The 25,062-nt window shown below is 46.8% G+C and overlaps 1 pseudogene; it reads left to right on the plus strand.

The window, feature by feature from the left end:
• LOC118986553 (tubulin alpha-1B chain-like) overlaps positions 1-20,327 on the plus strand; it is a 42,572-nt pseudogene extending 22,245 nt beyond the window's left edge.
• The last annotated feature ends 4,735 nt before the right edge of the window (positions 20,328-25,062 follow it).

Raw genomic sequence — 25,062 nt, forward strand, 5'->3', positions numbered from 1 at the left:
TCAGCAGCCCCAATCCAGATGCCTGCATTGGTGTGATAAGCAAAGGTGTTTGGCCATCTTCTTCCCAGAACACTGATTTTATCTTCCTAGTGGGAAAAGCTTTTATCTTCTGTCTAGATTCACATGGTTTTTCTGCCTCGTGGAAGCCCTGCCCTTGCTATGGCTTTGGATCAAGACTTCTGGCTGCACTCAGCTATGGTCAGATCTTCATCCTAATCTCTTCAGGACATTTCAATCAGTAGTGACTTTTGAAAAGGGAGGAGGTTTGGGGGTGCCATCACGTGCCCGGGATGAAAACCATCAAAGAGAATTGGAGAGAAAAATCACTGTGGTCACTAGCAGAGAGTAATATGTGAGTGGTTGGATTGGCTTTCTTGTGAAAAGGTCCCTCCTCTGTCCACCTGCTTGGGCTCCTCTAAAAGCAGAGCCTGAGGCAAAGGCAGTCTGTCTCGGGAGCACAGGTAGTCTACGTGGGAATGTAGTCCCAGGGGTAGCAGTAAGGGAAAAGCAACAGGATGAAAGGAAATCCAACATAAGCATGTGTTGTTGAAATGACCACAGCATGGGCATCTAGGACTTGACTCTGAGGAACTTTCTGAGGATCTATATGAAACACATTTCAGAATGTCCATGGGGGATGAAAGAAGGAAACACTTATTTTATCGGTTCTTATCTGCTCCTAGTGGCCAGTGGCCTCAGGTGATAACTCCTCTGCGTTTTGGGCTGTCCATGTGGGGATGCTGTGCCACGGTGTAACCTCAGAGAAGCCGTGAAGAGGGAAGTGAGAGGACGAGACACAGGCTGAAGTAAGACACTGCCAGGCTGCTTGTGCATGAAGCTGATTAAAGCCTGCACAGAACTGGTTGTTTCTTCAGTGGCTGGAGGAAAAGGTAGGGCTACAGGTATTTGGAGCGGTACATGAACATGTACAATACACCAAACCATGTCAATGAAACGGCTTTAAGATTGTAGCTTGCTTCTATGGTTTCTTTGTCTGTAATTCATTGTTAGCAATAGAGAGTCAGTTTTTGTCCTTTTTCAGTCCTGGATTTGAGTCCTGGCTCTATCACTTAAGAATTTTTCAACAAGTCAGGGTGCAGGCTCTGTGTTGGCCTGGGGTTGGGGGTGAGTGGGGACTGGCTGAACTCTGACGAGGTGTCAGGACTTCTGTTAAAGGAGCTGAGGTCCCAGAAAGGGAACTAGAGTGTTACAAAGGAAACAGAAGCAGTTCTAAGATTTCAGGAATTGGGGGATTGCAGAAAGGTTCAAAGAAAACTGAGACACTAACTGGGTTCACAGTGTGGGAAGGCCAGGCCTGCAAGTTAGGGTGTATTGGTCCATGGGCTATGATTGGGGATGACAAACTGGAGATTCGCTTGACTCTCCAGTTGACTCTTGTCAACTGCAGCTGACCAAGGGCCCTCTGCCATAGGGGGGCTGGCACATAACCTCTGACCCTGATCTCATTCTCACATAACCTGCCACTTGGTCCTCACATCACAGGAGAACCAGGCCTACTTGCCTCTGCTGGCTCAGTGACTGCCCTGTCACTGACACAGAACCTTCTGAGGCCCAGACCAAACTCTCAGTCAGTACTAAGAGCCCACAGACCTTGGACAACAGATATGCCAGATATTGGCCAAATGGACTAGATACACCAAGCTGTAAGTGGCAGTTCCTCTGTTAATTTCTTTTGGGGGAAAGAGCCGTATTTTGTTTTAACAGACCAGGATTTTTGTCACATCGTATGTAACATGAAAAGTGAACAAATCCATTCCTACAAACTTTCTACTTTAATCTATTTAATATTAACACCTGTTTTATGTTGTTCAAAGATTATCCCATATTCTCTAGGTTATCATGGAGAAAACACATGAATTGATTTTTTTAAAAAGATTTTTTTATCTATCTTTATTTTTTTTAACTTTTTTTTAAACATTTTATTTATTTATTTATCTTTAGAGGGGAAGGAGAGAGGGAGACAAATATCAATGTATGGTTGCCTTTTGTGCGTCCCCTGCTGGTAGTTAGCCTGCAAGGAACCAGCCTGCAACCCAGGCATGTGCCCTGACTGGGAATCGAACCTCGATCCTCTGGTTCGCAGGCCCGCACTCAATCCACTGAGCTACGCCAGCCAGGGCTTTTTTATCTATCTTTAGAGGGGAAGGGAAGGAGAGACGAAGAGAAACATCAATGTATGGTTGCCTCTTGTGCATCCCCTGCTGGGAACTGGCCTGCAACCCAGGCATGTGCCCCGACTGGGAATTGAACTGTGATCCTTTGGCTCGAAGGTCTGTGCTCAATGTACTGAGCTACACCAGCCAGGGCCGAATTGATATTTTTGATTGAAACAAACATGTTGGAAGAAAATTTAAATTATACATGTGGTTTTACATGTAGTTGGTTATATGTAACAATTGGTAGCTTAGCATCACTTTATTTTTCTTCAAAGGAAAAAAAATTCCAGTGATGCTTTGAGAATAGCTAACTGGAAGCATGAGGAACTTGTTTAGAAAGCTGAGGTGACAACTGAAAGTCAAGACTACACATGCTCATGTGTTTCCTAGGAAAAAATATCTCCAGTTGAAAGAGACTTGGGTGCTGCTGTTATTTCTTCAGGTATAATACATAGGGATGGAAAAGATGGCTTTTCTTGAGGAAATATTAGATGTAAATTGAAGAAGAATGAGTATAAAAGTAAATTTTTTCCCTTTCTCAAGATTTTCTCTTAACTTTTTGCAGTTTTATTTTGCAGTGGTTTGCTGTTGCCATCTTTAACCATGTGCCCAAACACACTCGTCTTTCCGGCATCACACGGAGACGTTACAATGCTGTGTCTTCAGCAGACAGAAGTCTTGCTTCTACCTTTGGGCTTTGGCGCTTGGTCTGCTGCTGCCTCCCTGTGTGACATCCCTTCCTCCCCGTGTTCTGTCCTTGGTGCCAGCCTTGTGCAGTCTCATTTGAACACTGCTCTCCCTGCTCACCTGAATGCATTATCCTTGTTCCCCTCCTCAGTTCTTGGCAGAAATCTACCTGTTCACCATCTTTTAAGATTAATCATAGCCTGACTGGTGTAGTTCAGTGGATTGAGCATGAGCCTGTGAACCAGAGGGTCGCTGATTTGATTCCCAGTTGGGGCACATGCCTGGGTTGCAGGCCAGGTCCCCAGTAGAGGGTGCATGAGAGGCAACCACACATTGATTAATCTTTCTTTTTTATTTAAAAGGTTTTTTTTTTAATTTAAAAGATTTTTAAAATCTTGTTTTAAAAAAAGATTAATCACAGATTATGAAGTTCATGAGTAGCCCAAGTCCCTAAGATGGCTTGCACAGGAGTCAAGGTGGAAAATTAAGACAATTATGTAGCTGAAACCAAGTGAAGTTTGTGCAGTAACAGGCACTTATCCATCAGGCATTCTTCTAGCAGCTCTAGTTCTTGGACACTGTGATCAAAACCAGAAGTAACTAGCCCTGGCTGGCGTAGCTCAGTGGATTGAGCCCGGACCTGTGAACCAGGTGATCATGGTTCGATTCCCAGTCAGGGCACATGCCTGGGTTGCAGGCTGGTTCCTTGCAGGCTAACTACCAGCAGGGGACGCACAAAAGGCAACCATACATTGATGTTTCTCTCCCTCTCTCCTTCCCCTCTAAATATAAATAAATAAATAAAATCTTAAAAAAAAAACGGAAGTAACTAAAGTCTTCTGAGTGATGAGTAAAATAGCTGTCAATAGCTGTCACATAACTTCCTTCTTTTGATTAAATTTAACAAACAGTTAATGAGTATTTTCTGTCTGCCAGACACTGTCCTGAGTGGTAGGAATACTGAGATAAATAATGAATTTATCTCTCTCACCTTGTTCCAGAAATGATCTGAGGCAGCTTGTAGCAGAAACATATAAAACAGAATGGCCAAGTAAAGGTTTTTAATATTCTGGACAAGGAAAATGTAAAATGAAACAAGTCACATTGAGGAAGAAAAGAGGACACAGTCACACGGCCAATGGCAGCCTTTATCGTTGTGATGCCTGAGCCTGAATTTGACTCTAAGCACATTAGGTGGCTAAGAGGAGCGGGAAACATGGTCAGTTGCACATTTCTCATTGTAGAAAGAGAGAAACTGTTTAGTCACTTGGGAGGGAGGGTGGGGAAGGTGACTAGGATGTGATTCCTAATGGCAAGAAATTCATAACCCAACAGATGGGTCTGCAGCAAGCATCTGTAAAATGAAGCTGTATCATGAGAGTCTGTATAGAGTACTAAGGAAACGGATATAGGGGGGCAATTTATTTGGCGCATGAGGAGGAGATGCTATGTGAACAAGGTCTCGAACGGAGTGGAAAAGGAAAAGGGCACGTGAGACAGAGGAAGAGCCCCGTGACTCCGGGTGAGCAGCCCCGGGCAATGTGTGCGTCAAAACGGCTGCAAAGCTTGTTGAAACACTCAGACTCGCGACTGGGGTTTTCACAAGCATCCCAGAGGGCTAACTCCAGTGCTCAGGGGCCGTACTTCGAGAATGGTGGAATAGACTCCTTTTTTGTTTTTACCTTTATTTTTTATTGTTTTTCAACACAGTTGTCTCCATTTTTCCGATGTGAGAGGCACTGGGAGTTGAGCTGAGAAGAGAAGGCCGGGCCCACCTGGAGCGGGCTCCGGATCACACGGTAGAAACTCGAGCTTTACAAGCAATGGGAAGCCACTGAGTGCTTTCAAGCCTAAGCTGGTGAGTGACACGATCATATCTGCGTGTACGTGTCTCTGCACATGTCTGTGTTTTACTTTTCTGTTTCCTGATGACAGTGCAGCAGCTAGAGGATGAAAAGCAAGAAGAAAGAGACTAAAAACAGGGAACCAAGTAGGAGTGCTGCATGGTCCAAATACAAGAGGATAAGAATGTGCTTAAAGTGGTGGTGGAGGGAGGGAGCGATCTGAACACTTATTTTGGGGGGGTGGGGTGCGGGGAGGCAGGCGGCTGGGAACATGAATCTGCTGTTTTATTATTACTTGTAGATTTACTTTTCTGGCTAATGTATGTTTTTTCATGTCTTACTGACAATTCTTTTACATCAGTTTCTGCTCTCCAGCATTTGGCCTAAACCCGCCAGCAGCCCCAGGGACCACAGGAGAGAGGGACCTTGTGAGGTCAGCCTCGTCCAAGTGTGGGCAGCGGGGTGGGTCCGCAGGGCTATAAGGGCCACTTGCTCACTGTAGCACGGGAGAGTCAACTTCCCTCACAGTGGAGGGTAACACAGCACTCATGGGCTCTTTCGGCTGCAAGTGTATCTCTAACCTGCCCCTGCTCCCCCCACCACTCCCGCCTGGCTTCTCCACGTCTCTCTCCCTGTAGCAGTAAAGGTTGGGAACTGCTTGCTTCCTGCATGTTGATAGTGTCATTCACCTGCTCTCGGTGGTTCCCCATTACTTATACAGTCCAAATTCCTCACTAGCATTTAAGCCGACTCCAGATGGGCCCAGCCTGCTTTTCCCACCTCATCTCTCACCGCTCAGTACATTCCACATTTTATTTTTGTAAACACACAAAACAGAGAAGATATGGTGAATATTTAAAACCAGTTACTCAGATTTTGCAATTTCAAGATTTTGATAACATTTTTCAGCTTTCTGAGGTATAATGGAATAATAGCTTTCTGAGGTATAACTACATACAAATAAAATTGTATGTAGTTAAAGTGTACCACATGATGAGCTGACACACGTGTACTCTGTGAAGCGATTACCACAGTCAGGTTAAACAAACACGTCCATTCCTCATGGACTGGCCTTGTTGTGTGTGTGCTGAGAACACTCAGGACCGCAGGTCTCCATTTCTTTGGGATCAGCTACTGGAAAATTATTGTGTTCCTTTGGTGACGTTGTGTTTCCTTCATTTTCACGTGCCTTGAAGCCTGCATTGCTGTCCTTGTATTTGAAGACAGAGATGCCTCCTCCAGTCTTCACTGCTTGGCTTTGGGAGAGAAGGACCATCTGTCAGTCCCACTAGGGATTCTGAGGCTTTCTCAGACCTTTGCTGTGAACTCCCTTGCTCCCCATTTCTCGTTCCCTCTTTAGGGGGAATTCTTCAGATTGTACACTTTTCTTGATTCTTTAAAGCCAGGCCAAGTGCCAACAGCCTCCTGTTTGTTTTCCTTAGGGTGGCGTTGAATGCTTGAGGGAGTGTGCTCTCACCCAGCCCTGCAGCTTTTTGCCCGTGTGCACTAGCCGTCTGCAGAGGTTTGCACTCGCCACTCTTGGGGCACACAGGGCACTAGCCACGGGTGGAGGTGAGGCACATCTAGCATCTTGTTGGGGGCCTTTCTGATGGATCCACAAAGCAGTTAGTAGGCTCCGTGTCCCTTGAGGCCCTCCAAGAGGCCTGTCTGTTCTCCCAACTCCTTTCCATCCCATAGTGGCGCAGCACACCTGGGCATTCCAGGCAGGGCGAGAAAGAAGTGGGTCTCTCTGGCAGTGTTCTGCACAGCTGCGGGGAGCCAGGTGCTCACTCAACACTCTCCCCCTCCCCCAGGAAAGCAATCAAAGACCTAGAAGGTCTCTCTTGTCATTGAGCTGTGCTACCTTGGGGGAGGGGTGAACTAGTGAGGTTAAACTGGTCCTCATCCTCTTCAATGTGTCCAATCTCAGACTTGTTTTCTTCATCAGTGTCCCAGAAGTTCTCACTGAACCCTCAGGCTGCCACTCCCATCCCCAGGTGGTTGTCAGAGTCACTGTTCTTGGGTGGGGGGCGGGGGGATGGATACAGTAGAAAACTCCTGCTCTGACATTTTGCTAACATCAAAATGCTAACATCCCATGCTTTTCTTGTTCTAATTAAGTAGCTAACAACGTCTAGTTTACTGGATTCTGCAAACACAATGTCTCCCCCTCAAAAATGGCAATAAATGCCAGCACCTTCACATTGTGGTTTATAAATGCCAGTGTGCCCGAAGCTGTCCCCTGTTCCCATGCAAAGACCAAATGCTTTGCGTCTGCTCACTTACTTTCAGGGTGTTTGTGAGCAACAAGCTTTGTGGGATGTACGGGAAAGATATATTCCAGGCTTCCCTCCTTAGCTTGTGGATGGCTATCTTCTCCCTCTGTATCTTGATATCACTCTCCTTTTACACGTGTCTGTGTCTTTCCCCCTTTTAATGAGGACTTCAGTTATATTGGGTTAAGGCCCATCTTAAGGACTTACATGATTACATCTGCAGTTACCCTATTTCTAAGTCAGTCTACATTCTGCGGTTTAGTTAGGACTTCAACATGTGAATACGGGGTGGGAGGGACACAGTCCAACCCAAAACAAGGCACTCTGCAGACAAAATTAAAGTTAGGACCCATGAGGTAGGGAGACCACCCTGGATTATGCAGTTGGGCCCAATCTAGTCACAGGACCCGTAAAATGGAGAACCTTCCCCTTTTGTGGTCATTGAGAGAGTTGTGACCAACAGAAGAGGCGCCAGGAAGGGCGATACTGCTGGCTGTGAACCTGGAGGAAGGTGTGACGAGTCAAGAAAGTACTGGTGGCCTCCGAAGCCAGAAAAGATAAAGTAACAGATTGTGGGAAAATGGAGTCAGTCAGTCTCCCTCACCCAGATGTCAGGGCAACCATAACTTAGCAGTATTCATGTAACCGTGAGTCTCGGCCCGCACGCACAGAATCACGCTCTGTTTTGTAATCTCTTAGCACGCTGCTGGCTTTGTGCACATTTGATATATAAGGGAATCAGAACTTTTCACAGCGGGACACGCAACTTGCGGGGTGTGGGGATCGCCCCACCCCTGAATAAAGGCATGCCAGGCATCCCCACAGCTCCACGAATTTTCCTCTGTCTGCCCGAATCCTGTGTGAACTTGCCCGGCCTTGAAAGGCTGCGGGACACAGATGCTCCCTGAGAGCCTCCAGAAAGACCCTGCTGATTCCTCACTCACAGCCCAGTGGCATCTGTCAGACTTCTTCAGTGCGGAACTGTAAGAAAACATATTTGTGCTGTTTTAAGGCTCGAATTTTGTGGTAATTTGTCATCTCAATAATAGAAAACTTCCCTGGCTGGTGTAGCTCAGTGGATTGAGCACAGGCCTATGAAGCAAAGGGTCGCCAGTTTGATTCCCAGTCAGGGCACACGCCTGGGTTGCAGGCCAGGTCCCCAGTAGGGGACACTTGAGAGGCAACCACACATTGGTGTTTCTCTCCTACTCTTTCTCCTTCCCTTCCCCTCTCTCTAAAAATAAATAAATAAAATATTTTTAAAAAAGGAAGTCTCCTTCCATTAAAAAAAAATAATAGAAAAGTAATATAACCTGCCCCCATGACAGCCCCTCTGTTTATCATGCAATCTCTCATTCCCCATAAACATACTTTGCCATGTATAACGCACACCTTTTGGCCCAAATTTTTTTAGGGAAAAATAAGGATGTGCATTATACATGGGTATAATGATTACATACCATAGGCATAAAAGTGGGTATAATAATCCCATGTATAATGCACACAAAAATGTGGGTACGCATTATACATAGCAAAGTACGGTAATGTCTTTCTCTGCCAGTCACTCTCCACGGAACTTCCTCTACCCAGGCCACAACCACAAATCAAAGCCAAGTCCCCAGACGTGGCAGATTCCTCCCAGGGCATCTGCCAGCCCATGACCTACTCCACCAGCACTCCTCCAACTTCGGGATGAGCCTTGACACCCAGGTTCACATGAGACCTTTCCACCTGGCCAGAGCTGCCTGGAACAGAATGGACATGTGAGCCATGCCACAGCAAACCATCTCTCAAGATTTTGAGCTAAGAGACACTGGGACCTGGGGCTGGGGGCCCTTAACCACCACGGGCTGTTAACGACAGAGGTCTGGAGAGAAGGTCCACGGATCAGTGCTGCTGGGGTTTTCGTTGAGGACTGTGATTTTTTAAAAAGACCAGTTTGCAGTGGGTTTGTATGACTCACCCAAGAGCCTGAGCACTTACATTTGCTGACTCACCAAGGCCGAGCAGGACTGCGCCGCGGAGAGGAGGAAGGGGCAGAAAAAGCCCAGGGCAGGACGCTGCTAGGGGCTGTAAGGGCAGCAGGCTGCCACTCCCGCTGGAAGGAGTCTCAGGAGTTCTGGGTTCACGGTGACAACGAAACGTTGTCAAGCGACTGGTTGTCTTCCTTACAACCAGGAGCCGACGTTGGGAGGCCCTGCTCTTCTCACGGGACCAAAGCGGCAGGTGGTTTTTATGTCACGGGCACTTTTTGCCTTACACGTGATTGCAAGTGTGTGACTGCCTCTCTGTGCTTTCTGTTTTTTACTCGGGTTTTATATTGTTTTGTTTTGTTTTGACATGTTTGATTTTTGAAAGCTGTTGAGACCTAGATTGGAAGCTCTCAGATGGTCAGATCCTCTCTGGTGTCAGGATGCAAACACACTACTCCCTGTTTAAACAAGGCTCTACTTTTTTCTCTCTATCTATTCCATCAGGAACTGCTGGAGATAAAAGCAAATGCCTTAGAAGAGCAAGTGTGACATCTGGTTCACTATCGGGAATAAATCTCTACCTGCCAAGCAAGACTGTAAGGCAATCTGGAACCAGTTACTCTACAAACTTGTTTCATTTCAAAACCGTATCACCTGACTTACCTTTCTATTTATTGCCTCTCTTGAACTCTTTTTTAGTATCAAGATGAAATACAGTTGACCTGAGTTTTGAGGTGAATTGTGAGAGAGGAGTTTGTAAAAAGGACTAGGAAAGAGCCCTGATTTCTTCCAGCCTCTGCAGCTGAAAAGTGATGACAGAAACTGTGTCACCTCTGAAGAGAGGGGAAGCAGGGGGACATGGGAGGCACTCTAACGCCAACACTCGGGTCCTAGCCCAGGCTGTTGTGCTTCAGCAGTTGGAATGTCATCCGGTGACTGAAGGGTCAGGGGTTCGATTCTGGCCAGGGCCCGTGCTTGGGTTGTGGGTTTGATCCCAGGTCCAGGTGGATGGGGAGGCAACCAGTTGTTATTTCTGTTTAGCATAAACGTTTCCCTTTCTCACTTCCTATCTCCCTTGCTCTTTCTCTAAAAGTGTGTCCTCAGGTGAGGATTCAAAAAAAAAAAAAAAAGTCCTAGGAGCAGATTTTAAATGTGGCACATTTGTAGTTTATCTCTGCTCTGGTGTGCAATGTGGAGCCAAAGGCCCGTTCGGCTGCTGTCCAGCACCGGGAAGGGCCCTCAGATGGAAGGTGCTGGCGGCAGCCTGTGCCTGGGTGACTTGCTATTGACTGCCCCATGCACAGGCAGAGCCTTTGCGATGGCCCTAAGAAGAGTGACAGGCGATGGGTGTAGCTGTCAGCTGCCATGTGCTGACCAGATGCTGGTGTCTCTCCAGGCCGGTATTTGATGTACAAAACCTGCATGCGCCAAACCGCAGACGAATCCATACTCCTCCGCGCAAGCACGCGAAGGACGGAGCAGCAGGCCAGTGGCATAGGGTGAGTGTTTATATAGCAGCTGTGACATTTTCTTGCACACTCGCGTGCGTGTTGTTTATAACTCTCCACAGAAAGCCCATGAAGACACTGCTGTTTTTCCCACCTGAGGATGTGGAGGCTCAAAGGGCTGACTGACTGACTAGGAGGTTGAGGAGGATGGCAAGCCCAGTTCATCTGACTCCAATGCAGGGTTCAAAACGCAAATGCCTAAGGTCCAGGGAAGCGATGGAAGGGATGACTGTGGCCTGGAGAGCACACACGCCGCCCACAGGGACAGCGTGACTCAGCAAAAGCAGGGTACTGTCACCCCACAGCGCAGGTCCAAAGTGGCCAGTCTTTCACTCCACGACATGCATTTGTGTGTGTGGGATCGCGGCTTATTCAAAACCATTTGTTAAACACTAAAACCCAACCAGACAAAAACTGTCATGGGCCCCAAACAACATGTCTTAAGGCCCTGTCCTGTTTTCCTGCCAGCTTGCAACGTCTCTTGGTGGCTCTTTTTACATTAATTGAGCACCTACTGACCCACTGTGTTGAGGAGCAGTGCTGAGCTGCGTGGACAGTCCCCATGTCCCCTGAACAAGGCCCACATGCTGGTGGAGGGTCTCGATTCACATCCGCTAAGTCTGTGTAGGCTCTGCTGCTAGCCCTGGTTGCCTGCTGCTGTTAGGAATTTTAAAAGAAATACCACGTGGTTGCACAACCGTCTGAGTGTACTTAATGCCACTGACTGCACGTTAAAAGCAGTTAAAATGGTAAATTTAATGGTTATGTGTATTGTACCACAATAAATAAGTCATGCTGTAAAAAAAAAAAAAGAAAGAAAAGAAAAACCCAAACCAACACAGTATTTTTATCCTTAAAAAACATAAAGTCCAAATGAGGGGAAAGAACTTTGTGCTATCAAATTCTTCAATTCAACAAACACTTGAGCCCTCACCAAGTAGCTCAGTGGTCTCAATATGCCAAGGTTGTGGGTTCAATTCCCAGTCAGAGCGCATACAAGAAGCAACCAATGAATGCTTAAATAAGTGGAACAACAAATCAATCTTTGTCTCTCTCAATCTCTCTATCCCCATCTTCCTCTCCTATATAAAATCAATACAATTAAAAAACAACATTTGAGCACCAACTGTGTATCAAGCATGCTTCTAAGTGCTGGTAATAGAAAGGTGAGGAAAAGAAGCTGTCTTCAAAGGGAGCTTCCATCCGGACATGAGAGACGTGTAGGGCGCAGCCGAGGTGTTTGTGTTGATGATCGCTGACAAGAGGCCACCTCCACGCTGGGCCCCTGAGTGGGTATACGATGTGCGCTGTCTACCACATTTGAGCCTCATGGCTCCCCTGTGGGGCTGTCATCAACCTCATTTTACAGAAGAGGCTGGGGGAGGTTTGGTTGCTTGCCTTAGATCTCATGGTGCTTGTGATTGGAGAAGCCTGATTTTGGACACAGGTGCCCTTCATCCCCCCTACAACAGAGAGATTCCAAGGGCCCTGGTAGAACCAGCCAGCAGAGATCAATGTGGGGATCAGGAGGCAGGAGCAGTGAGGAGGCTGAGCAAGAGGAGCTCAGGGTCAAGGTGAAGGAGCAACACCCCCAGTGCAGTTGAACATGCCTGCCAACACAGGGGCTGTTTCACAGAGGTCATTGTTTTAGTCCATTTGAGCTGCTATAACAAAATACCACAGACTGGGTGGCTTACAAACAGAAATTTATTGCTCACAGTTCTGAAGGCTGGGCGAGAGCCCTCCACAGGTGGCAGACTCCTTGTCCCATCCTCAGATGGCAGAAAGGGCCAGGGAGCTCTGTGGGACGGCGCTTTCCACCCAGGGCAGGTTTCTAAGAGCACTACCCCCATCCGTGAGGTTGCCCCACCTTCATGACCTAATCACCTTCCAAAGGCCCCACCTACCAACACCGTCACTTTGGGAGGTGGAATTTCAACACATAAATTGGGGGAGGGCGGGGTGGGCATAACGTTTAGCCCACAGCAGTCATTAATGCTGACACCTAAAGGATGAGAGGTGGATAAGCTGGGGAAGACACTTTGCTTAGCACAAGGCAGGGGAGGGGGGCCTGCCCATGGCATTGAGCTCTCAGTGCCCAGAGTTGTGACACCACGGGGGCCAACATCACCTGACATGGGTGCACATCTGAGGGGGATGGCAGCTGTGGCAAGGCCTGGGTACCTTCAGGGGCCTGCGGGCCTCAGCAACCTGAGCATCAGACACCACATGCAGAACTGGACTAGAGAAAATGTCAGGTACCAGCTGGCAGCTGAGCAGGTTCAAGCTGAAGACTCTTGAAATAGTGGAAAGGTTGGTTTCCAAGGGCAACCAGAGTTTCTACCAATAAGCACAGGGCAGAGACTAAGAAAGGTAATTGGATTCAGATGATGTAGCAATGTTTTATGCAGATGAACTGAACTGAAGGTGCTGAGGATATGACATTCAGGCCAGGTGGCCTGGGGCACACTTCACTCACTCACTCATGAACAAGTACTGATTGAGTCCCCATTAATGCCCTGCTCTGTTTTAGGCATTGAGGATTTTGCAGTGAACAAGATAGACACGGTCTCTATCCTCATGGAGCTTTATATCCTGGGTATAGTTTATTATCTGTCTAGATAATACACAAGTGACTAAAAAGTATGTAAGACAATTTCAGAGAGTGTCAAGTATTTGAAGAAAATAGGGGAGGAGCACCAACTGTGATGGTGGTTGACAGTCCAGTCTAGAGAGAATAGTCAGGACGTGACATTTGAGCTGAGACCTGATTGCAAAGATAGGCTTGGACACGAGCTGGAGTGCAGAAGGCAGAGGGAATGACAGAACAAAGGCCCTGAGGCAGGTGTGAGAATGGTTTTCTGCAACTTGGAACGTATCTCTTTGAGGAAAGAGGAATGTCAGCGCCCTCAGTGGGGAAAGAGGGGTAAGGCATGAGGCTGAATGGGCCCAGATCATATTTGCCCTTGCAGGCTCCAGGCGATAAATGCGCGTGTATTAGGGATATGGGGGAGCGGACTCCCCACTGCCTCAAGAGAAAAAGAGGCTCCTGGATCAGCTAGAAAGGGGCCAGGAAAAAACTAGTTTGGCCATAGTGAACTTCTACAAGGGTGATCAACTGTCCAGGGTGCCAAGTCCTAATGGACCTAGGAAATTCCGGCTCGTTACAGAGGACGTGGTAAGTCAGGTGCTATAATGCGGAGCTGAAGATAGCTGTGGAAGCCCATGAGGACAGTGCCCCACCAAGTCACCCCTGCCAGGTGGTGGGGCTTGGGGTCTGAGTAACGGAAACATCTCTGGGGAAGGGTGTGGTCTATAGGAGCAGAGCAATTTCAAGGCCTCTGTGAGCCTCACGACTTACTGGAGAATTGAAGCCAAAGCCCAGGTAACATCTGAGTGGATCTGTTGGCAGGCTGGAGGGGGGCTGTAGGAGAGGGAGGGTTGTGGGGAAGGTGGCGGTGGACAACCAGCTGGATCTTAGGTAGAGCCCTGGCAATAGGGCTGACTGGGATGCCACCTGCCGGTGGGCTGAGGCTGCTGCTAGTCTCCGGGTCCTGCTCAGGGCCACCTCAAAGGGAGGCCACGAGGGAGTTCACAACAGCCTTTGTGAAGCGGTTCTTACCATCTTAGTTTTGGTTGAGGCATGAATATAGTGGATGTTAAATTCCAAAGGGACCACTGTGCAGAAATTTCGAAGTAGTGTCAAGAACTTCTCCTAAATTCCTTAACCACTAGGAAAAAGAAAAGAACTTTTTGATTGAGCTGCTCTCAAGTCCCATCCCTCCTAGAATTGGGGGTGGGGGCTGGGGTCTGTGGCTGCTCTGTGTTTCCAACACAGGGAGACACTCTAAGGAGAATACTTGGAGCCTTGGTGAGTGTTTCTTGAATAGAGAGACACTGGACTGGGGTCTGACTTCTGCCTAGAAGACCTAACAGGCTGGACAGAATGGGCCAGCTGACTGCCCTGGAAGCAGGAATAATGAAGGGGCAGCTGCTCCAGGCAGAGTTAGTAGGGGCAGCGTGTGTGTGTGTGTGTGTGTGCGTGTGTGTGTGCATGCGTGTGTGTATTTTCAGATGTGCATAGAAAGAGAAAATAGGAAGGGTTTTTATTGTGGTGTCATTGCTGTAGTTTGTTGTTTTGCAAGGAAACGGCAGGTGTTGGTGAAAACAGCGAAGTATAATCATTTCCCAAAGTGAGTATATGTATTTTTTCTTATTATAAAAATAACATATGCTAACCCAAATTCAAACAGCTCAAAAATATATGTTAGCATAGGATGAATTTCTGTTTTCTATTTCACACGCTGATCCTAAAGGCCTTTTCCATCTTAACACTAAATTTACTTTCTGGGCACATTCTGCTTGGTGACCAGCAGGTGGCGGCACACCACTGCTTTAGTGGAACCCGGAGTAGAGTGGCTTTGGGAGGCAAGGCCCAGTGAGCAGGGAGCTTTGCAAAATGGTTTTAATTTAAAAGTTTTTAAGTGTTCTAAGATGGTGTCTGGAAAACCTCCTCATGATTTTTTTTATATTTTATAACAGTTCTGGCCACTGTGCCCTAGATTATTGCCCCTGCTCTCTGAGCTTTTGAGACCAAGACAAGAAAAGTTTATAAACAAAGGGAATTTTTTGGCTGGTGTAACTGAAAAGTTCAGATGTTTGCTCTGGGGAGAGGGATACATGCCTTAGATCTGGTCTGATCTGGTTTGACCCTGTAATCAAAAAGCCTTGGGTCCGTTTTTCTGATGCTCTCTGCTGTCCAGCTGTGTCCTAGGGTGGCTGTCCCTCGTGTTCTGGCCTCATACCTGCACATTTCTCTTCTGAATCCCCCAGAAATTCTGCCTTGGGTCTCAGCAGCCTGAAGGGAATCACTTGCCCGTTCCTAAAGCAAACAGTGTGACCGGGGAGGTGGAGCTGGGCTCATTCCTGCAGCCTAAGCTTCCTGCCTCTGGAGAGCAATCCAGTTTCTCCTGTAGTACAATGGGCTCTGTGGGAGTGTGGGGAATACCGGGGTGATTAAGAACAGTTAACACGGTATGGTGTTTGTTAGCCACACGTGGACTGTCTGTGTGACACTGGTGCCCTAGGTCTCCGGGAGGTCCTACTGCTCACCAAGGAACCAAGGAAAAGCATCTGATAACATTGAGGAAGTTTAACAGGACAAGCCCCTCCAGGCCTGCCTGCATCCATCTGTCCTCCACCCAGCAGCCCCTCAGTGGCTTCTCTAGATGCCACATTTGATTTGTATAGCTCCTCTGCTCAGCATCCTATTGATGGCTCCCATTCTCCAAGCTCAAGTCCTTACCTCCGCACACGAGGTCCTGCCCACTCTGGGTCCCATCTCTCAGGCCTTGGCTGCCCCCACTGTTTGGAAGCAGACACTTTAGCCCCTGCTTGTTCATTCTCTTCACTCTGATGGGAGCTTCTTTCCATTCATCCCTGAGCTACTCCTTTTTCCCCTTTGAAAGATAGCTCGAGCATCACCAACTCTTCCAAAGCACCCTCCTCAGTTGCCCCCCTGCTGTCCGGTACCCTCACCCTCTGCGTTTACAGCACCCCATAAGCGCTGACAGCACGGCTCCAACTACATCACGCTGCGATGACCTGCTCACCATGTGCCTCCCTCTACTAAACTGTAACATTCTCCATGGCATGGGGCTGTAGTAGATGCTCAAGGAGTGTTTATAGAATGGTTGGAATATATTGTCAATTCCTCAACAGCACAGGGGTCCATTTTCTGCTCTGCATTTGGCCTCAGAAGGCACGTAGTGTCTTTCCCCCTCAGAAACAGAACTTCCTCAGTTGCATTTCTTTCTTCCCAGGAATCCCAACCCACCCACTGACCTGAGCGATCTTCTAGGGTCCCTTCCAGCCTAATGGTGTGCTCCTTCACTGGAGGAGCATTGGAGGGACAGAAGAGAGCTGGTCCCACTGATCTGAGGTGACGGAGGGGTGGAGCCTCCCTCTCCAGGGAGCCGGATTGGATGGTCAGGGACAGCTGCAGTTTGCTCTGAGTGAAGCAGGCAAGGTACCTGTGGTCTGCCCTCTCCCCGTTTCCCTCTCCCTGGGAAGAAATGTTCACTTTTGCAGAGATTTCTAATGTGTTTTCTTCCCAGCTTCTTAGCTGGTCTGCCAGGGTGAGAAGGCCCCGGAATTCTTGAATGAGGGAAGTTAATGCAGGTTGGCCATTTGGAATGACATCGTTTTGACTGATAAGGAGACAGCTCACATTTTTTGAGAGCTCATAGTGTTAGCTAAGATTTATCAATTGCAAGATATCCTTTAAAATATAATACCTACTTATATAAATCATTTGATAGTCACATCTTGTGAGGGAGGCACCATTATCATTCCCATTTTATAGATGAGGAACTAGACATAGAAAGGTTATGCCACGAAGCTTGCGTGAATAAGAGAAGCCGGGACCTAAGACCACTCCCTGCTCTCTCCTAGGCTCCCCAGGCGAGTGGGCACACTTATCCCCGGCTTCCATAAGTTCAATGTCCCATAGTGAAGACAGACATGTAAGTTACAGTACGATGAAACAAGTGCTGGGAGAGGGGTGAATAGGAAGTGTGTGGGAACGGGATAGGAAATTCACCAAGACAGAAGGGTAATACAGATGGGAGGAGTTGTATGTGCCCAAGCCCAGAGTCATAAAGAAGGACACCCTTCTCGGGCACTGCACCGTGAGCCATGGCTTTGCTGGATCTCCGGTGGGCGGCACATCTTCCCAAACAGCCGAATCACCCCCGGGAAAACCAGCCACTGGCTGAATACCCAGCTGGCCCTTTCCGCAGAGATGCATGGGCCAGTGAGGAAAAGAATGGGTGAATTACCAAAGGTGTTTCACAACAGCGTGAGTCCTGATTTCTGGGCCCTTTTAAAATGTATGTATGCTGCGGTTTTCTGATATTTTCCATATGTCACAAAATTTACGAGTCTGATCTCACAGAGCAGCCAGAAAGGCAATTGGTGATATATGTGGACCGTCTGGCTCCTCTGAGAAAGGATTCAATTGCATCTCTCACAGTGATTTCATCCTAAATCTTAGGCTGGAAGGAATAGAAAATGCAAATCTATCTTTCTGTTTAAGGATCTTGCATTTTTGGATCATTTCAAAAACAAGCATGCAGAGAAGAACCATATTTTCACAAATATATCTTGTTGGAAAGTGCAGATGCTTTGACAAATTAGCCAACCGAGTCACATGCTTCCTTGTCAACTCTCGCTTCCAGCTGGCACGCATTTAAAATAATATTCCAGGAAGGTTTAACATTCCTGATTACATTGTTTGATTATTGCACTTTCTAGGTAATGGTTTTTCAAAATTGTGTCTTGCAGCTAAAAATTAAATAGCGACTTCTGGGTATGCACAACATTCTTTAATAAAATGAGACCCAATATAATATCCTCAGAGGCTGAGCAGTAATATAGAAGAGATTTACTGTAGTCCAAATGATTGAGATCACTGATCCTATAGGATTCTTATTATTTTCTCAAGCTAAACTCCAGAGAATGCTGGGAATGGAGCCACAGGCTCCATTCACAATGGCCAGGAACCTGGGTGGGCTTTCCTTTCCCATGTGGGTATCTGAAGAATTCTCAGGGTCTTTTGGCTGTGAGCTGGGAAAATGCCTCCTAAGAGAAAGCTGTGGACCAAGTTGTTTATTTGTGCCCACTGTAAAAATGTACTTCTGACTTTTAGGGCAGCAAAGCTATTCTATTTGATACTATAATGGTGGACACGTGTCATTATTCATTTGTCAAAATCTGTAGAATGTGCCACATCGAGGGTCCACAGCAATGTGTACTATGGACTTCGGGTGATGATGTTGGGTCATTTAGGTCCCATTGTAACAAGTGCATCACTCTGGTGGGGGAGGCTGGTAATGGGGAGTCTATGCATGTGTGGGAGAAGGGAGCATAGAGGGACTGTCCGTACTGTCTGCCTGATTTTGCTGTGAACCTAACTGGGCTTTTAAACATGTACCTTGGGCCACTCCATACACCAATCATTCCCTCCCCATCCATGCAAGCAGCATGGCCCTGCCAGCACTCCCTTCTCCGCCTGCTCCTTCCTGCCCACTACACTTTCTACCAGGTCCAAAGTCCTGACTTTGTCTCTTGCATGTCCCTTAGGATCTGGAGGCTCAGTCAATGTTTGTAGAGCATCTGATATGTACCAGACACTGGCTTACACTTGGCTCAGACCCAGCCTTAAAAACAGAGTCTACCTTGAGCAGACCCCAGCTAACGTGAAGTGCAATATTAGAGATGATCAGCCCTTCCATCTAAAATATTTATTTAATAAAAAAATTATTTACAAATGTGCTAGAGAACAGTGAGCTGGCCGGATTCCCAGAGAAAAATATGTCCTGGGTGGTAGGTGCATCCCATGTTCATGCATCAGAACAAAGAGGGCAGACGTGCCTGAGGATGAAACCCATGACGTATCGGCAGCATCTTACTCACTGGGCTCACCTGCTTCCCACAGCCAGGCTAGGCTAGGCCAGGTGTGGCACCAGACAACTGCGAAATCTCAGCAGCTCAACACAAGGAAAGTTGTTCTTCATTCCCATACAGTCCAATGTGAATGTCACTGGTTGGACGACTCTGAGTCATGAGTTCGGGGTTTCAGCTCCTGATGTTGTGCATGGCTCTGACACATCAGAGTCCTTTGCTGCAGGCATGGAGATAGCGAAGCAAGGGACCATGGAAGATCTTGCTGGGCATTTTAGGGGCCAGGCCCTGAGATGCATACACACCTGTGGGTCTGAGTGAGCACCAACAGTCTCTACCATACACAGTAGGGGAGCCACTTCCACTGGGGACAATTTTAAAACTAAAACATCATTTTCAATTCTTTCCGGAATTTTCCTATTCCACCTACCAGGCTATTTTTCTTATATATCCATAGTCATTAAACCAGAGACTTTAAAAAAATTCTCCCCCAAGGATATGTTTGATTTTAGATGGGGAAAGAGAGGGTGAGAGAGAGAAAGAAACACTGATGTGAGAAACATCAGTTGGTTGCCACCCATACATGCCCTGACCGGGCATCAATCTTGCAACCTTTGGTGTGTGGGACGATGCTCCAACCAACAGAGCCACCCGACCGGGGCTCAACCGGAGGCCTTATAACACAGGTGTTCTTACTCGCCCATCTTCTTCCCAGGAAAGCTCTATGTATTAGGACAGGGTAAAAAATGGAGGACAGCCTCTTTGCTGGTCAAGAAATAAATCTAATAACCCAAGAAATTCAACAACATATGCAGCAAAAATTCTGTGAAGGGAAGTGTTAGAACGATTAATCCACGCTATGTTTCCTGGGTGCCCATAAATAAGCACAGAACGTGTAGCATATCCTGAATTGCAGGTAAATCTTAACTTTTAAAAACATCATTCTCTTTTTAGCTGGAGATATATGGTTAGATCTAGAGCACTTGATAGTTTTCTGATCATTATTGCAAATATTGTCACTGAAAATCCATTACACCAAGTTGTCCTAGACAAAGGTATAAGAATGAACCCTATGAAGCTAAGAGAAAATGCAAACATTTCCCTTTGTTACTTCAGAGGATCTCCGAACAGTTTCAACGTAAAGACGACAGAAGGAGAAGTGTCAGTGTATGTTTCCACACACGTGCATTCTGATACCTGCCAAAATTGAAAATATGCTGTGATGATAGCGCCTTTATGTGTGGACTTGGACTTCAGAATGCCACTCGCCCACCTCACCCCACTTCTCCAAGAACCGGGCTCTCAGATTGCCCTTCGAGAGCCAAACACTACGGTCGACATCAGGGAGAAGCAAAGTCACTTGAAGGAGATCTCCACTAGCAAGGCAGCAAACGCGTAACATGTGTAAAAGAAGAAACATCCCCTTGAAGAGCAGCTAGTCAGCCCTGGAAGCCTGGAGAGAGGAGGGAATCTGGACGTGTGCTGATGGCATAAGCCAAGCATCTTGAAGACAATGGAATTGGGACTGGATCCCAAAGTGATGAAACTGGTGCATTTGACTTCAGTGCCCTTCTGTTCTCTCTTCTCTCCCTCTATCTTTCTGTCCCCTCTCTCCTCCCCCTCTCTTTTACTTTTTTCAACTATTTTTAGGTCCCCTCTCCTCCATTTTCCCTAGTTACACAATACTGTATTACCTTGTTTCTTAAATCAAACAAACAAAACCCCCCCACAAAACCAAGCTTTTCAAACGCAATAGGAAGCCATGGGAAGGAATCTTACCCTATAGAGGTCATGGTTCAGGAAAACAATCGTTGATTCTTAAGTTAATTATAAATGTTGACCATACATACTCAACTCTAAGATGAAGATTTTTTCCTAAACAATTATCCCATGGGAAAGAGGAAGTGGCCTTATATTTCATATCTTAAAAAGGCTCTTGGGAGGCTGCTCTTTCAATTTCTTTATTGTGAATAGCAAAGCACTGTTTGGGGAAGATCCACACAGTTTAAAGGGGATCTAACTCAACAACCCGAGCCACTAGACCCCACTGGCAAACACTCTGTAATGTGGAGATAAATGCAGGGGGTTGAGGCCAGTTGAATTCTACACTTTGAGCTCCACTTGCCAGAGGGAAGCATCAGTCTATATCGGTTTGATTTCACTGACTATTCACACCATCCAGCACTCCGGCTCTGATTCCTTAATCTTCTCTCTGCTCTACAATCGATCTTCTGGCCCGGACCTACAGCCCACCTGCAGAGAAAGAATGTGCTCATCTGTAAACTTTTGAGCATGTGGTCCCTCTGACAGTTACTTGTTGTTGCCAATTAGTGCCCTGGCACATTGCTTTTACCCTTCAGTCTCACCACTTGGCTGATGAGTCTCTACCACCAAAAGTGGGTCTGCTTATAGCGGGTGATTAAAGTGCGGCATCTGCTGGGATGCAGTCCAGACCAGCCCATGGGCATCCACACAGGTAGTGCTGACCGCAAGGCAGGGTTTCCCAGTAGACGGACTGCTGATCTTGTCAAGAAAACTTTTTCATCTGCTGGGTGGGTGAAAGGCAGCTCGTTTTCCCTACTGTCATATGATGGATATTTTCCATTACTAATGGCAAGCTTTCAACCCTCATCTAGCACAGCTCTAGGTTGCTTCCCTTTTGTGTGCCAAGAATTAATTTTGCAAGTAGCACCCACAATTTCTGTTACTGGCAACTCTGGAAGCAACAAACTTATTAGTTTTTATTAGCAATTCCCAAACAAGAAATCACAGCACTCCCAACATGAAGCGTGTATAAGAGCTGAGCTGATATAAGCTGTGTCCTCAAGATCTGAAAACAAAGGCGGAGGCCAAGAAGGCTGGAAACCCATATTTTCTCCCTCTTGGCATGAAGCTCCCTCCCCAAACTCCTCAGGCATCTGTTTCTTGTCAGGCTCTCGTGTACACATACATGCACACGTGTGTACACACTGAAATAAATAAAGCTTAGCCATCTACTTCTTTGTCATCTCTATTCTATGCACGTTAAGTTAGCTTTCTCTAAGCAAGGGAGGCTAGTTTAGAACATGAGTTTTCAAGAAAACCCAAGCACATCAGGAAACACTGCCTACCTAGGAACTGGGGAAATGAGAAAGCTCCTGTGGCAGTTTTTAGTATAGGGAAGCGGAGGGCTGATCAACTGTAATACACTGAGTGGATAATTCTGAGGGGACTGTTTCTAACTTCCTAGAATGCACTCATGTGGTGATTGGAAGCATGTTCTTCTCTTTCATAACTATTGCTGTGGTTGAAGTTAATTAATTATGCAATTACTGGCTTCATGTCTACATTCCTGCAACATTTCAAGTACCAAAACTGTAGGGACTGTGTCTGGCTTTTCTCCCCCTCTGAAAACTCAGCCCCTACTACAGTGACTTGCACATGGAAGATGCTTAGTAAGTATTAGATGAATGGGCAATATCCCATCCGGGGGACTATGCCCTTCACCTTTGAACCGCTGAAGCCTAGCAGGGGGCCTGGTACAGCCGAAGCCAGAATCAGCGGAGGAAGGCGGGAAGAAGAGTCATCTCCATTTCCTGAACTTGGTACAATGGAACCTGAGGTTTCCTGATGGATATCATCAAAGGGAAAATTCCCTTCTGTTAGCCAAGGGTATGAAAAATAAACAGAATGCCATCTAATTTAATTTGAGCTTCAAAGAAAGTGACTAACGAGGCCTTTCTGTATTTGGGAAGGAGGAGGATACTGTAAGTGCTGTGCAGACAGGGGTTTGGTTACTTTGGTGACTGTTACACTCTTGTGAGAATAATCTTTTTCTAATAAGAACAATTACTTAGATTTATTGCTCCTTTGTGGTCTTGTTAAAGATCTAGGGAGGATCTTATTGGAATGAAAAGAACAATAGGAGCTTTTTAACAGGGAGCAAGGTTTAATTAAAACTTGAGCATCAGATTGGTGCCTCTATAGTTGTCTAGAAAAACTGGGTTAAAAAAAAGAAAAAGGAGTAAATAAACAATGACACCTACTTTATCTACTTTTAGGGGGGGGAAAAGGCCATTTTGAATGAAAAGCCTCAGCGGGGTATGTGTATTCCGGTTACACAAAACATCCCTTTTTTGAAGGTGACCTTTCAGAATCGGGTCCTCCTGCCCCATGTAATGAACCGTCCCTTAGAGTGAGCCGATGGGCTCGACTGCCAGCCACGGTGCCCAATCCGGCGGCAGAGCTGGGGTGGCCCATGGGAACCACCGCAGTAATACGCAGTGGGATTTACGAAGTACTTTACAACGTTCCGGCGAGGAGGCGGGGCCAGAGTGCTCGCAGGGAAACGCATTGTCCCACGGAGTCCGGCCCTGCGAGGACAAGTTCAGAGTTCTTCCTGCTCGAGAAATAGCAAGAGCTGTTTGGAAACTGCACAAACTCTGGCCCTGCGGAAATGTCATTAAAGAGAACTGATATTCTATTAACCCCCAAACAAAACTATAGAATGAAACAAAACAAGTGCGATGACCCCTGGGAGGAGCGGCCTGAGCGGCCGAGGGCGCACTCTGAGGCCGACAGAGGGCTTCCCGGCTTCCCCACCATCCGAGGCGGCTGGTGTTTCCGTGTGGGGCTGTGCACGTTAGCTCGGCTGTCTGCTGTTTGTAGCCTTATTCTGCTCTAAATAAATGACTGCCCGCAGTCATTAGATACATTTTGGGTGACAATGACACATGGGAACGCACGTCCTCTAACCTAAGCCAGAAGTATTTCCACATTATATTATATTATTGCAAACAATGAAGGAGTGAGCGCAGCGTGGGGCCGGGGGAGGGGTTCTTCCTTGGCGAGTGGGATTTGTTCTGATTTTATGTCACCCTGGTGGTCAACAAATGTCACACCGAGAACAGACGAGCACTAAATGAATCTCTTCTTGTGATGATTATAACAAGACTGTAAAATGGAAAACAGTAAATATAACTCATCCTTATTAAGACTCGCTGGTATTTATTTGCAGCTCGAGCTCCTAACAAGAGAGTAAACAATACTTGGTCTCTTGTGATTGCTAATTAAAATGCAATAAATTATGGAATCAATTTAAATTCTGGATCAGCTCTACAGCGGGTTCAACAACCTCCTAAATTTTATTTTCCTCTTGGGGCCTCTTTTCCAGAACCTTGAGGTGTGGGGTCTGTGTGTCCACAGCCCCTCTTTTGTTTGAATTTTAAATGCTCTGGTGGCTGCTTTCAGGGAAATATGGTTAATAACAGGACAAATTCTAGGATCTTGGCATGTGTTTTCTCTGCCTCTGAGTTGCCACCCTGTGTTTTTGGCTTGTTGTTTGGGGTTGCTGCCCAAAGACATTCGGTGGCAGTGGCCTTGGCAAGGTATCTGGCACCACAAAACATCTCAGGTTCCCCACGGTCTTGGCTGGGCCCTGCCAGAACAATGGGGTCTAGGCAGTAAGTGTCCTTTATGCATCCAGTGGGTGGAGACAAAGTGTTTGCCAGCAAGGCCCAGCAGGAGAGGAGGCTGGTGCCTGGTGAGAGAGGCGTGTGTAGATATAGGTATAGATATGTAGATAGAGTTATAGATATAGTACAGTTATTTAGATGTTGTATACTAAGCCAGAAGTATTTCCACATTAAGTTATATCATTGGAAACAATGAAGGAGTGAGGATATATATATATATATATATATATATATATATTCATATCTGTATCTATATCTATATATATGGATATATAGATATAGATGTATACATAGTGTCTGTTTTGAGGGTATATTGAATCTAGTAGATTCTGCAGGAGAGAAAATATTCCAAGGAAGACTCCCTGTGGAAAAAGCAAGTTGCTCTGACTGGTGTGGCGGTGGCTCTCTCAAACTGTTGGGGAGAAGACGGGAACAACTGGCCCCAGACGCAGGGCAGGGCTGCACACCTGGGAGCCTTGGAGGCCTTGCCGCCTGCTCGGGTTTGCACTGGTGAGGGGCAGGGAAAGTGTGTTCCCGGCAGAATACAGTCCAACTAGCATTGCCCTCTGAGCGGAGCCCAACACAGTGTCAGGGAATAGGACCATTTATTTCAGCGCAGATACGTACCCCAAGTCGCTCTTTCCTCGTGTGGAACGTGCCTAGTGCTTTTCTGCCTCCTTC

This window comes from Sturnira hondurensis, unplaced genomic scaffold (genome assembly GCF_014824575.4).
Source record: "Sturnira hondurensis isolate 20B ecotype Veracruz unplaced genomic scaffold, ASM1482457v3 Scaffold0004322, whole genome shotgun sequence".
NCBI classification, from domain to species: domain Eukaryota; kingdom Metazoa; phylum Chordata; class Mammalia; order Chiroptera; family Phyllostomidae; genus Sturnira; species Sturnira hondurensis.